The 13,119-nt window shown below is 36.6% G+C and overlaps 1 protein-coding gene across 2 annotated transcripts in view; it reads left to right on the forward strand.

Moving 5' to 3' along the window:
- Positions 1-8,794: 8,794 nt before the first annotated feature.
- gdpd4a (glycerophosphodiester phosphodiesterase domain containing 4a) overlaps positions 8,795-13,119 on the forward strand; it is a 35,634-nt gene continuing 31,309 nt past the window's right edge. For both annotated transcript variants that reach the window (XM_058750551.1, XM_058750550.1), the window contains exon 1: positions 8,795-8,949. The gene's annotated coding sequence lies outside the window, so the exon portion shown is untranslated. The remainder of the gene's footprint in view (positions 8,950-13,119) is intronic.

The following is a 13,119-nucleotide window of genomic DNA, read 5'->3' on the forward strand; positions in this document are numbered from 1 at the left end:
CATGTGATCTGATAAAGTGTAACTTCAAAGCCAGAAACAGTTGTAAATGTCTTTATTGTCACAGTGTATTGATATGTTCATAATGACTCAACATAAATCAGATCCTTGTTAAAATGTGCCAGCTAATGATGATCAAGCAGGTTTGTGTTTATTCTTTTGTAAAGTATGTCAAGAAAACGTCGTGTCACTCCGGTGGAGACCTGCCAAATTCACATTTATGTAAGTCTTACTATCACAACAGGTAAAAAAAATTAATAATTCACATAGCAGTTTTACATTCAAAGTAGAGTGATGAAAATATCCTTAAAATCTCAACTGGATACATATGAAATCAAAAAAGGAAAAGGCTTAATATAATATGAATATAAGCATAATATGAATATAAAATGAAAAAAAATTGAAGGTTAAACTATATGTCCATTTATAAAGGAAAGTGTTGTTCCTTACACACACACACACACACACACACACACACACACACATGTTTGTTTTAGTGGTTTACGGGGACTCTCCATAGGCGTAATGGTTTTTATACTGTACTTACTGTATGTGCTATTGTCCTAATCCATTTTTAGATAAAAAAAAAAAAAAAACACCATTTAGTATGTTTTTTAAGCCTTTTGATTTACGGGGACATAGGCAGTGTCCTCATAAACCACCTTCAAATTGTAATACCTCTGTCATACCCATGTCATTATACAAATTTTGTCCCCGTAAACCACAAAAACCAGTACACACACACACAAACACACACACACATTTTTGCTTTCACTAGTTCACTGCACTGTGATAAAGCAATTCATAAACGTAATAATAATTGTAATTATTATTATAAAAATGAGCAAAATGATAGTGAATAAGCCTTTAGCATGTGCGTCAGTCAGTCACTAGGTGGCGCTGTGAAGCCATTATAAAATCAATTCAGTTTGTGAAGAAACTTCAACATCTGCTCAAATCTGATATGAATTAAGACACATCAAACACACGCGAAAAACAAAACATAGATCAAATTAAGCATTTTATGTTATATTAGCATGTTCGAATTAGTCTATGTTTCTATTTCCTTATTTGTACATTTGAGGCTCATGGGTAGCCTATTTAATAAAGTCAGGTAGGTTTAGGAACAGGTGTAGGGAGGGTTTTACTGCACCAACTAAAACTAACTAACCCTAACCCAATAAAACAACATCTATTTAATCATTTTAATAAATATGATCATTTACACTCAATGTGCTATACTGTTTTATACAATGCACTACAATTCTGAGGTGCAAATATCTAACACTTTTTGCACTAGGTAGCCTATAAATAGCATCTAACAACTATTTACACTTATTGCAAAGAAAATACTGCTACTTTCACTTTTTAATATCATACAGCACTGCAGTTTCCATTCTGAGCAGTCACTGTTTACCTGAAACTAAACGTGTGTGCTTGTTTCGAGTGTGTTCCTATACTCTGCTTATTATTCACAAAGATGTGTTTAACCCATAACACATAGGGTCAAATAGGATATAACCTCAGTTTACATTCATCTTTTAATTTCGGTGCACTTTCAGGATCACTGCACTGAGATGATTAGCTGGAAAGAACTTCTCACTCTTATAAAACACTTCAAAACAAGCCTTATGAAATGCTTTTGGTGTTTGGACACAATGTTCTTTCCACTGCTGGCTATTTGTGAGAATATAGCTGGACTGTGAAAGGAATAATTCACCCCAAAAAATCGGCTTTTGCTCTCCCTCATGAGTTATCTGAAGTACTTTTATGGTACATGCAGTGGGCGCTTGATGCTTTTTGTCTTTTTAGAAGCCTGACATGTTAATAACAACATAAAGATGAGTAAATGATGACAGGGTTTCTCGTGCATTTTTAGTTATTTAAAGCATTAAGGCTTAACAAAAACATAAACTATCAGAATTATATGATCATCAGAGAAAAGCCCTTTACAGTGGAATTCCATGAGACGAAATAGGCCTATGTATGAATTATTATGCAATGAAATGGCATTCAATAATCCTGATCTCAAAAAAACAACAACACTACAAGTAACAAAATGCACAAAGATGAAGCCACACGCTAATCTCTAAGCCAACAATCAATGAGAAGATTTGTCTATTTTTAAAAACAATCTGATTATTAAAGTTCTTAGATGTTTAAGCTGCTTTCTTGGGGCTGTGAAATGGATTTTGGGATGTGGACTGGACCACTCTCTGAATGACTAATTCTTAGTTATGCAATGCAGCAGATTGCTTGCTTGTTTGGCATTGAGTTATTTTGCAGATGACTTTATCTAAAGCAATTTCACAGCGCTTTTACTCCGTGCTCGGAGCTCCAGGGGCAGCTCTGCAGATCGGGAATGAGGCTTTGCGTGCTTTTTTTCTTCTTATTTTTAATCGCCCGTCAAGTAGAAACCCAACAGAGAGCGTTTATGTAAAGGAATGATAGAAAGCCCCCCGTCGCTTCTCGGTGCGGTCATTTCTCTGCTGAGGTGGTGTTTAATGGCTTGGAAATTAAAGTCAGTGCGACACACAACACTAGGAAGACAAAAGGATTCCAGTGCATTACAAACGACTCAGAGAAGGTGTGAGAAAGAACCTCGAGCTCCGATTGTTTTGGAATGTTTTCAGCTTTTGAAAATGGAACTTTGGCGCAATGTATCTAGTAACAAAAAAAACATGGAACAATGTAACAAAAGCCTGTAGCTCCGCCCCTTTTCAGCGCTGCGCTCGTTGTCTTCTTTTTTCCGTTTTTATTTCAAAGTCGTACGAATTTATAAATGAACAACTCGTTTTCCCGGTCTACTGACATTATGACATTTGCTTCTATTTAAGCTTAATCAAAAGTTCATTCAAAAGTCCCCACTCAGATTCTAGTACAGAGGTGAACATTCAGGTTGGATAAGCATTTACTGTAAACTACTGAATGTGGATATATTTACAGTGCATATTCCTTGAAATGAATTATGAACACTAAATAAAATGCTTAAATTGATTATACTGTGTAATTTTAACTTGATTCCTGCATTAACCAGCAGCAGAAGCATCCAAGAAGCCTTTCAAAACACGAAACATCTTGAGCAGAGCAGACAGATATATGAGAAGATATTAATCTGTTTTGGACGATCAATAAAAAGCCTCATATTGTTTACCGCTTATTTTAAAATTAAATCTTATGATAATGTCTCTGAGGTTTTTAGTTACTCACCTCAGAGACCATCCAAGATTAGGATGAGTTTGTTTCTTCATCAGATTTGAAGAAATGTAGCATTGCATTACTCGCTCAGCAATGGATGCTCTGCAGTGAATGGGTGCCGTCAGAATGAGAGTCCAAACAGCTGATAAAAACATCACAATAATCCACACCACTCCAGTCCATCAGTAAGATTCAAACCATCACTTTGGCTAAATATACGAATAATATAAAATAAGTCCTCTTTACATTATTGCTTTATAATAACGTTGTCTCTCACATCAAAATCCAGCCACATGTTTGTTTAGAGCTGTTTTGGTTCGTAAACAGTGCTTGATCTGTGCAGATTTCTCACCAGATGACTTTAAACGTTTTAATGATGGATTTGTTTCTTTTGTCTTCTCAGGATCTGATGTTTTTATCAGCTGTTTGGACTCTCATTCTGACGGCACCCATTCACTGCAGAGCATCCATTGCTGAGACACTGATGCAATGCTACATTTCTCCAAATACTCGTTCAGAAACTCATCTACATCTTGGATGGCCTCAGAGTGAGTGTTTTTTTTTTATTTTTTATTCATTATCATGACCTAATCCTTTAAAGGTGAAATCATGAGTAGGTGAGCATCATAATGCATTATAAATGAATTCAAAATGATTTTTGACTAGATATATAATGCATTGAAATATGTATTCTAAGGCATTATAGTGAATTATTTGTGCATGAAAAACATATGAATGACAGGGGTAAACCTTGTTTCTCATTCTGCGCTATGAGAGCTGAATTACATAACAGTGATCGATACCCTTGAGCTCACAGGAGTCCCTGCATCAGCAGCACTGCAGTCAGGCAGTCGCGACACTGCGGTAATGTGAAACCTTCAGCATGGTCTCTCAGCTCCACACGTCAGTAGGGATGCATGTGTCTTCATCCGTCACAGGCAGCGTGTTGTGGTGCTGATGCTGAGCACACTGTGTGCATGTACAGATGCGCTCACTGCAGCACAGACCGCAGTATCACAGACACACGGACACACACAGGTGAGCCTTTCATGCTGCTTCGTTTCATAACTGCTGGGTAAAACATGCAATGTTTGCATGCACTTTACATTATACAGTATTGTCTATGTTGCACAAATGCAGTGTTATGATTAATTGCTGTTAAACTGTTTAATCAGGAATAGCTCGACAAAATGTTGCTTATTTCAATTATATGTTGTATAGCTAGATCTTTTATGTTAATTATATGTCAATTAGGATTGTTTATCAGTGTTGATACGCAATGTTGGTCACACTTTTATTTTACAGTTTTACTGTGATTTAATTTTTTGAAGTAGAGCTATTGTATATTGTCATTGCTATAGTAATTATAATAAAAAATACATCAAATTAATATTAAAATGTATTTTCAAATATTTCAGAATATACAAATTTGCCATATATGGTAATTTATATATTTTTTTGAGGCATTTAAAAATTAATTTAACCACATATTTCAATCCAAGAAAACATTTACACATGTAACATTTGGAGAAAAACTTTGTTTTCTGTAATGCTTTGTTGATAACAAATTTTATTTGTTGAACATATATTTAAATAATGCATAAAGCCTAACTGTAAGCTGAGATTGAAAATGTATTTTCTTGCCCCTGAAATAGCTTTTAAAATATTTATGGCTATATGAAGGTTGAAACGAAGTATATTTAAATTTTTCAAAAATTTAATTGAGCTTCATGGTTTGCATACAGTAATTTTAGCAAATATTTAAAATATATTTTGGCCAGAAATTTTATTTATTTATTTATTTTTTGCTGTAAAGGAGCATGTTCATGAGTTAATGTGGAATTATTGTTACATTTTTTAATATGCAATGCTTATCAGTTTTTCGTATGCAAAGGCTGGATATTTACGAGGGTACAGTACGAGTCAGAATAAGGGCATCCTTCTTTCCTCTAACTTTGTTCTGTGAGTTGAACTCCATCCGTCATGTCAGCAGTTGATGAGCGTAGGAGGGTAGTCATAAGGAAGAATACGCAACTGCTCTGCCTATTCCTTCTGATTATTACTTCTCAAGGTTTCTCCAGTCTTACGGGAGAAACTATTGACCTCACAGTGACGCGCGCAGCCGTCCATCTCTCACATGTACAGCATCGCTGTGTGCTGTTTGATCGGGTTATGAGTCTATGAGAGTCTGTGCGTCATATTGTCTGGACAGAAATATTTTCTTGGAGATACACAAATCAAATGCATTCATTTATTTTAGTTTGTTTGTTTTTATTGTTGTTTATTCACTTGGCAAATGCTTTTATCCAGAGTGTCTAACATATGAGAATATTATCTATCCAATATGTAAATATGTAAACATATAAATATCTATCAACCCATTGACCCATCCATCCAATATGGAAACATATAAACATGTGAATTTCTATCCATTTATCTCTCCATCCAATATGTAAACATGAATTTCTATCCATTCATCTCTCCATCCATCCAATATGTAAACATATAAACATGTGAATTTCTATCTCCATCCATCCATCCATCCATCCATCAATATCTTTTAATCTAACAATATATCCCAATATCTCTGTATGGTGTGTATTATATATATAGCTTTATGTATAAAACCATAGCATTGACATTGCATATAAGCCTACAGTTCCCATTTAAGGTGCATTTTTTTGCATGGCTCTTTAAAAACATTTGGTTTTAAATATACATATTCATGCATACAGTGGTAAAATGCACAGAATTACCTGCGTGTCTCTGATTGATTTGGCTGCAGTGAGGTGTTTTCCCTCCTCTTCAGTACATATATTGACCTGCAGGGGAACTCCTGAATGAAGTAATGAGTGCAGTTTCTTCACTTGAAACTTGTCGTTTCACAGATGGTTTCTGTCGCGAGGGGCTTGAGGTGCATTAATTGCAAGGTGGCCCCAGCGGAGCCACGTGGGGTTAAGTGGTACATTCAAGGGCACGGGATTGTGATCTGTGCAGCTCTCCTGTTTCCTTTCAGTGTTATGTGGACTGCAGAGCTCTTCTAGCTCAATGCCTTCGCCACTGCGTTACCATGCAATTAAGTGAGCTCACACTCTACAATCTAGATCAATTTATGATCAGTTGCCATCGCTGTAGCTGTCAAATGAGAGCTACTATATGCTACCATACATTGTGCATCTATTCACTTTGTTGACATAACAAGTGGTTTCAAAGGAAAAAATAATGTATAGCCATTGCAGTTTCATTCTGAAATCTGAAATAGCACGATATTTAGAGTCCATATTTGTCATTGTCTGACTGACTTAAAGGTATAGTTCACACAAAAAAATGAACATTTGCTGAAAATGTGCTCAACCTCAGTCCATCCAAAGATGTAGATGAGTTTCTTTCTCCATCAGATTTGGAGAAATCAATGGGTGCCATCAGAATGAGAGTCTGATAAAAACATCACAATAATCCACATCACTCCAGTCCATCAGTTAACATCTGGAGAAGACAAAAGAAACAAATCCATCAAGACATTTTTTTTTAAACTAAAATCTAAGTCCATAATCCATAATAATGCTTCCTTCAGTGAAAAAGTGCATCTCCTGTTGTCTGTCATATCAAAATCCAGCCACATATTTGTTTAGAGCTGTTTTAGCATGTAAACGGTGCTTGATCTGTGCAGATTTCTCCTGATTCAGACCAGACCACTTTTTCACTGGAGGAAGCGTTATTATAGATTATTTTATTTATAAAAAAGTTATAGTGATGGATTTGTTTCAGCTTTTGTCTTCTCCAGATGTTAACTGATGGACTGGAGTGGTGTGGATTATTGTGATGTTTTTATCAGACTCTCATTCTGACGGCACCCATTCACTGCAGAGCATCCATTGCTAAGACACTGATGCAGAGACACATTTCTACAAACCTGAAGAAGAAACAAACTCATCCTGATCTTGGTCTGAGGATGAGCACATTTTCAGCACATGCACATTTTAGGGAGAACTATTCCTTTAATAAGCATCATTTTTTCCCAACTGCACTGAATCAAGCTAAATTTCAGTTTATTTCCCATCGTCCTTCAATAAACCACAGATTTCTGTGCATAAAGCACTACGGATGCAAATTTAGCAGATGATGTGAACAGGCAGATGAGGAGGCTTGCAGTGAGCGCACTGCGGTCTTACATGCAGATTACAGAGCAAATATGAGAGAAATGAAACTTTCTGCGTCACAGCTGAGCTACGTCATAAACAAATTATGAATTCAAGCCGCTGGATCTGAGAGAGAGGTAGAGCTGGAGAGTTTTTCACAACCAAAGGTGCACACAGGGTTTATAGAAATGACTCACTGGGTCTATAATTATTCAGCTTCTCACTACTGAGCCTGTTTTTCTGGAAAATAAGATCAGTTTTTTGCAGGACTGACCCACTGGAGAATGAAATGCAAATGTCCGGCTTAAAAGTACCAACATGACCCATATCCAGCTGAGCCAGAATTTGGCTGCAATGTACAGCTATATATTTATTTAAAGGGTCCGAAGCAGTGAAGTTGGATCTGTTTTCATCTTGGTCATTTAAGTCTGACTGTTTTTGCCCTAAAAGTGTCATAGATTGAGATTTCTGTTCTCAGTGACCATAACTTGGCTTTAATAAGTTTTAACAAGGCTTTAACAAATCAAACACTGGGTGGAATTTGGGACCATCAGGACCATTTATATTCTTTTACTTTATTTAGCTTAAATTAAATTAAATTATTTTTAAATAAAATAATAGCATCAGCAAATTAACATCAAACACTGGGTGGAATTTGGGACCATTTATTTTATTTTATTTTACTTTATTCAGTATTCAACAATCAAATCGTTATTCAAATTTTATTTTATTTTATTTTAGTATTCAGCAATCAAATAGTAATTTTTTTCACTCTGAAACATTTTTTAATTTTCTTATCAAAAACAATGATGTGTTTCAACTAAAAGCTGTCATCTTGACTGTGTAATGAACTATTTATGCGAGAACAGCAGTGATCAGTCTCTTAAGTATCTTACTGATGTAACACACTCACCATCTGTTGCTCTGAAACACTAAAGTCATTCTGCACAATTAATGATCTGATACAATATGATATAAAAGTCAATGAGCGCTGAATATATGTTCATTTATATTTAATGTATATTTATGTAGCCTATAGAGAAGGCAGGGCTAGTATTCACACAGGAAAGCTGTAACAAAGTCTTTATCTCCACGTGATGTAAAGTCAAAAGTTCTCTCTAGCTGCGGTTTTGCTTAAATTTACCTAAGCTGCAGCTAATGGAACTTTTGTTTTTGCATATGCAGTTGCAAAAATAGTACAGTCAAATTAAAGTCTCATTTTCAATGCATAGGCTATATGGAGAAATAGTTAAGTGTAAATGTAAATATTTAACATTTAAATGTAATTTTTTAAACCTCAAATTTACAGGCTAATCATAAATAGGATAATGTAAACATTAAACACGCCTAAAAATAAGAATACTAAATATGAATGTGAAATGTAAAACCTTGAGCTAATTAAGGAAGCATGCAAACCGGTGCCAGAGAGAGAGAGAGAGAGAGAGAGAGAGAGAGTCGGTGGGAGGAGTATCTTGTGAGTGTGTTGTGAGTAACAGGTGTTCAGTAGCAGCTGCTGCTCACAAACACAGAAACACTGATCAATACGGAGCTGCTCTGATCTTCCGATACAGCAGATAGATGATCGATAATAACCGGAATAACCGCTGAAAGATCGGTGAGTAAAACATTCACGCGCCTTTCATTTATCAGTTCTGACTCTCGCGACGCGATGATCAACCTGGAACTGTGACTCGAACTCGTGATGTTGTCTGTCAGTCAGCAGGTGTTTGTTGTCGAACAGTGTCGTTGAATAGATCCGTTACAATGTTCCGACGCTTCTGGAAAGTCAATGAAAACAAAAGACAAAAGTGAGTGTCTATTCAGTTTAGTCTGTTGAAAGCTTCATTTCTACAGTGGAAACTGAAGTGAAATTTCAAGCTAGTGAATGTTAGATTTTGACCCACACACACACACACACACATATATATATATGTATGTATGGCGATACATTGTCACATTGTCTTTTTTGAAGTATTGTATATGTCAGAATAATTCAGTGCCATAGTGTGAAATACCACACTTTTACCATCTGTTACCGTCACTGGTTTTTCTATTCTATTTTCACAGATCATTGTCTTGTCTAAGCAGCCAGAATAAGAGATCTCTGTCATATGTTTGTGTTGTTTTAAATCGGTTCAGTACAAAAGGTTTGGTGTGCGGTTGGTAAGAGGATTGTCTGTTTCTGTTCGTGGTCAAACAGGTCATTTCCTTCTTTATACAGATCTCGTTAAGTGCTGGTGTGTGTGTGAGAGAGATCAGGTTAATAGTGTTAATAGGATTTATTTCCTTTTATTCGTTCTTTTTTGCTAAGTCAACTAAGGCGAGCGTGGCTATCACTGTTGCCCATATTGAGGGTTAGTGATGTGACTACACCTATAACCCTCAGGATTGTGTAACTGGAGCCACGTCACTATTGACATGAATGATACCTCAAATCATGCAGCCGGAGTGTCACCGCCTAGCAACAACCCAGCAACAATCCCTAGTAACCACCTAGGCTAGTATCCACCAGGAACCGCCATAGTAATTGCCTACTGTAGCAACAGCCCAAAATATCTTATAAAACCACCTAGCAGCTATCCAAAGCACCTTAGCAACCACCTACAGTGGCAACATCACAAAACGCCCTAGAAACCACCCAGCAACAGCCTAAAACATTCTAGTAACCACCTAGCAACAACCCAAAGCACCCTAGCAACCACCTAGCAACAACCCAAAGCATCCCTAGCAACCACCTACTGTAGCAACAGCCCAAATATCTTAGTAACCACCTAGCAACAACCCAAAGCACCCTAGCAACAACCTACTGTAGCAACAACCCGAAACACTAGGGCTAGGAGAGTAAATCAATGTATCGCAATTCGTGTATTGATTCTGAGATTGTTGGAATGCATCGCGATTCTCTCTGGAATCGATTCTGAGCTTAGTTTTTAACAGCAGATGGCGCACTAGGCAAGTTTTTAACTGCATACTCAAATGCTCACGAAGAAGAGCCCTTGTATGTTCGGCTGAGTCATGTAAGTGGTTAAATGTACTTGCACCTTGGCTTTCATGACGTGAGATTAATGTAAACACAGTCCACTATGAACACCCTAGTAGCCATCTAGCAACAACCCAAAAATTCTTAGCATTAGCAACCACCTAGCAACTACCCAAAACACCCTAGCAACATCCCAGAACACCCTAGCAACCACCTACTGTAGCAACAACCCAAAACACCTTAGCAGCCACTTAGCAACAGCCCAAAACACCCTAGCAACCACCTACTGTAGAAACAACCCAAACCATCTTAGTAGCCACCAAGAAACAAGCAAAAACACTAGTAACCACCTAGCAACAACCCAACACTTCTTAGCAACCACTTAGCAACAACCCAAAACACCCTAGCAACCACCTAGACCAACCAAAACATCCTAGTAACTGTCCAACAGCAACAACCCAAAACACCCTAGCAACCACTTTGCAACAATTCAGAACATCCTAGCAACAACCCAGCAACCACCTACTATGCTAACAACCCAAAACACCCTAGTAACCACCCAGCAACGATCCCTAGTAACCATTTAGCAACAAATCCTAGAAACCACTTAGCACCTTAACAAGTTCAGCACTTATAAAACCCCAGCATTGCGCAAGCAACGCCAGGGTCGTGGGTTCAACTCCCAAGGAATGCATGAGCTGATGAAATGCATACCTTGTGTGTGACGTATTTTTATTTATTTAATCCAAAACAATTCTCATAAATCCTTATACACGTGAACTCTATAGTGTCTCGTCTGACAGTGCTTTTCTCTGGTATCTTGCCTGTAAAGTGTTTTATTGAACTGAACGTGGAGGCAGAGAGACCGAGTGCATGGAGTGATTGAGGGCAAGAATAAACAATAGTCCTGCTGCTGCTAACGGCGGCCATTATTACTGTGCATTGTTTATTTATGTCTAAACAAAGCGTTGTGCCTCGGCGAGCGTGAAGCAAGCCTCTCTCTGCTGCGACGGCGCGTGAGAACGCTTTTACTCTCTTTAACTAGACGTCACAACTCAATCTCCCGCAGTCATTCAATATTAAAGACCTTCTGCCTCATGCACAAAAACCAATAGCATTTCCACTACAATCCATTTGCCCTGAGACTCCTGCTAATGTGTATGTTGTGTTACTTCAGTCGTGGAATCGTGATCTGTTCAGTCATTTGACTGTTGACCTGAGGATGTTAAAGTTGTGTTATCAGCAGTGCTGTTTTATTGCATTATGGCACTTTTACTGTGTCATTGCCGCTGAAGTTATTTTGCATGCTAGATAGGCGAGGAAAATATCTTGCTGTGCCATCATGGCATATTTCTAGTTCAAAGGGCATGATGAGGATGAAATTGTCTCATAAAGGGAGCTGTGTACAGTTTCAGATGTTTCTAAAATAAGCACTAAAGTAAATAAATACACAAATAGTCAATATTTTAGATTATGTATAAAAGAAATATAATTTTTATATATATATATATATATATATATTTTATTTCAAATATAAACTTTATATGAAATATGTATGTGTATGTATATATGTATATATAACTATTTGCAAGAATATTTAATTTTATAATATTGTTAATTCTTACTCTTCTGTATAATTTTGTAACACATTCTAGATTTAAAGTATAGAATTTTAATGTAATGTTTGATCCTTTCAGATGTTTCTGAAGCTCACTGTAATAAGAAAATTGGCCTTATGTGAGGCTGACGTTCAGAAATTAGCGCTGTGCATTCTGGGACGCAGTTAAGTTGACATGATCTTCCATTAGCTAATGAAAATACAGGAGCCGCTGATCTAAACGCATTTTTAGCTCATGGCAGTCTATAAGTCTTCGTGTTCAAGTCCAGAAAATCATAATAGGCTGCGCCCACGAAAAAGTTCAGATAACTTATCAATTTCTTCTCTGTGTCAAAGGTTTTAGTTTATAATGCATAAAGCATATTACATAAAAATTCAATATTTTAAATCTAGAAAAAAAAAAAAGATTTTGTGCGCACACACATACATAAAATGATTTATATATATATATACACATACAGTATATAATATGTATATTTTTTTATTATTTATATATATATTTTTTTCTGTAGTCTGTAATTGTGCTTTTAAATGCATAGCCATTCACAGGCTGCCGTTTGATTTAATGGCCACATCAGTGAGTTAATCAGCGGCTATTGGCAATATCTGTCAGTCAAACAACAGTGTTTTTATAATGTTACGTCATATTCTTCTGGCTGAGAATACATTTGATTTCGGTCAGCGTGTGGCTTTTATTCAGTGTGTTTTATGAGTTTATGATTGTGCGACCCACCATTCGTAACGCAATATCCTGTGTTATCTCATCAGCATTATAGATATCTTACAACATCATATTTTACCATTCAGGAAATTATGCCTGACGTACATAAAAGTGATAAACTAGGAGTCTTTTATTTCTTAATAAGATGTGATGCAACAAGTAATTTTTCTTTGAAAGAAACATTTTAAAACTTATGATCTCATGCAGTATTGCTTCTTGACTAAGTATGTTGTTTACATGCTTTTTGCCTTGTTTTGCATTAAAAATATCAAGATTTAGTTTGATAGATCAATGCAGCCAGGTTTCAGACAGGTTGCATTAGTGATGTTGAGTGAAGCAATAAACGAGCTAATGCAACGCTTCCCGCCTCAGCTACACATCCTGATGGGATACTTTCACTCAAGGACAGTCTTTGCCATGACAACAGCCTCTCAGGGCGGGGCTTAAGTGCAGGTATTCTCATTAG

This window comes from Onychostoma macrolepis, chromosome 18 (assembly GCF_012432095.1).
Source record: "Onychostoma macrolepis isolate SWU-2019 chromosome 18, ASM1243209v1, whole genome shotgun sequence".
NCBI lineage: Eukaryota > Metazoa > Chordata > Actinopteri > Cypriniformes > Cyprinidae > Onychostoma > Onychostoma macrolepis.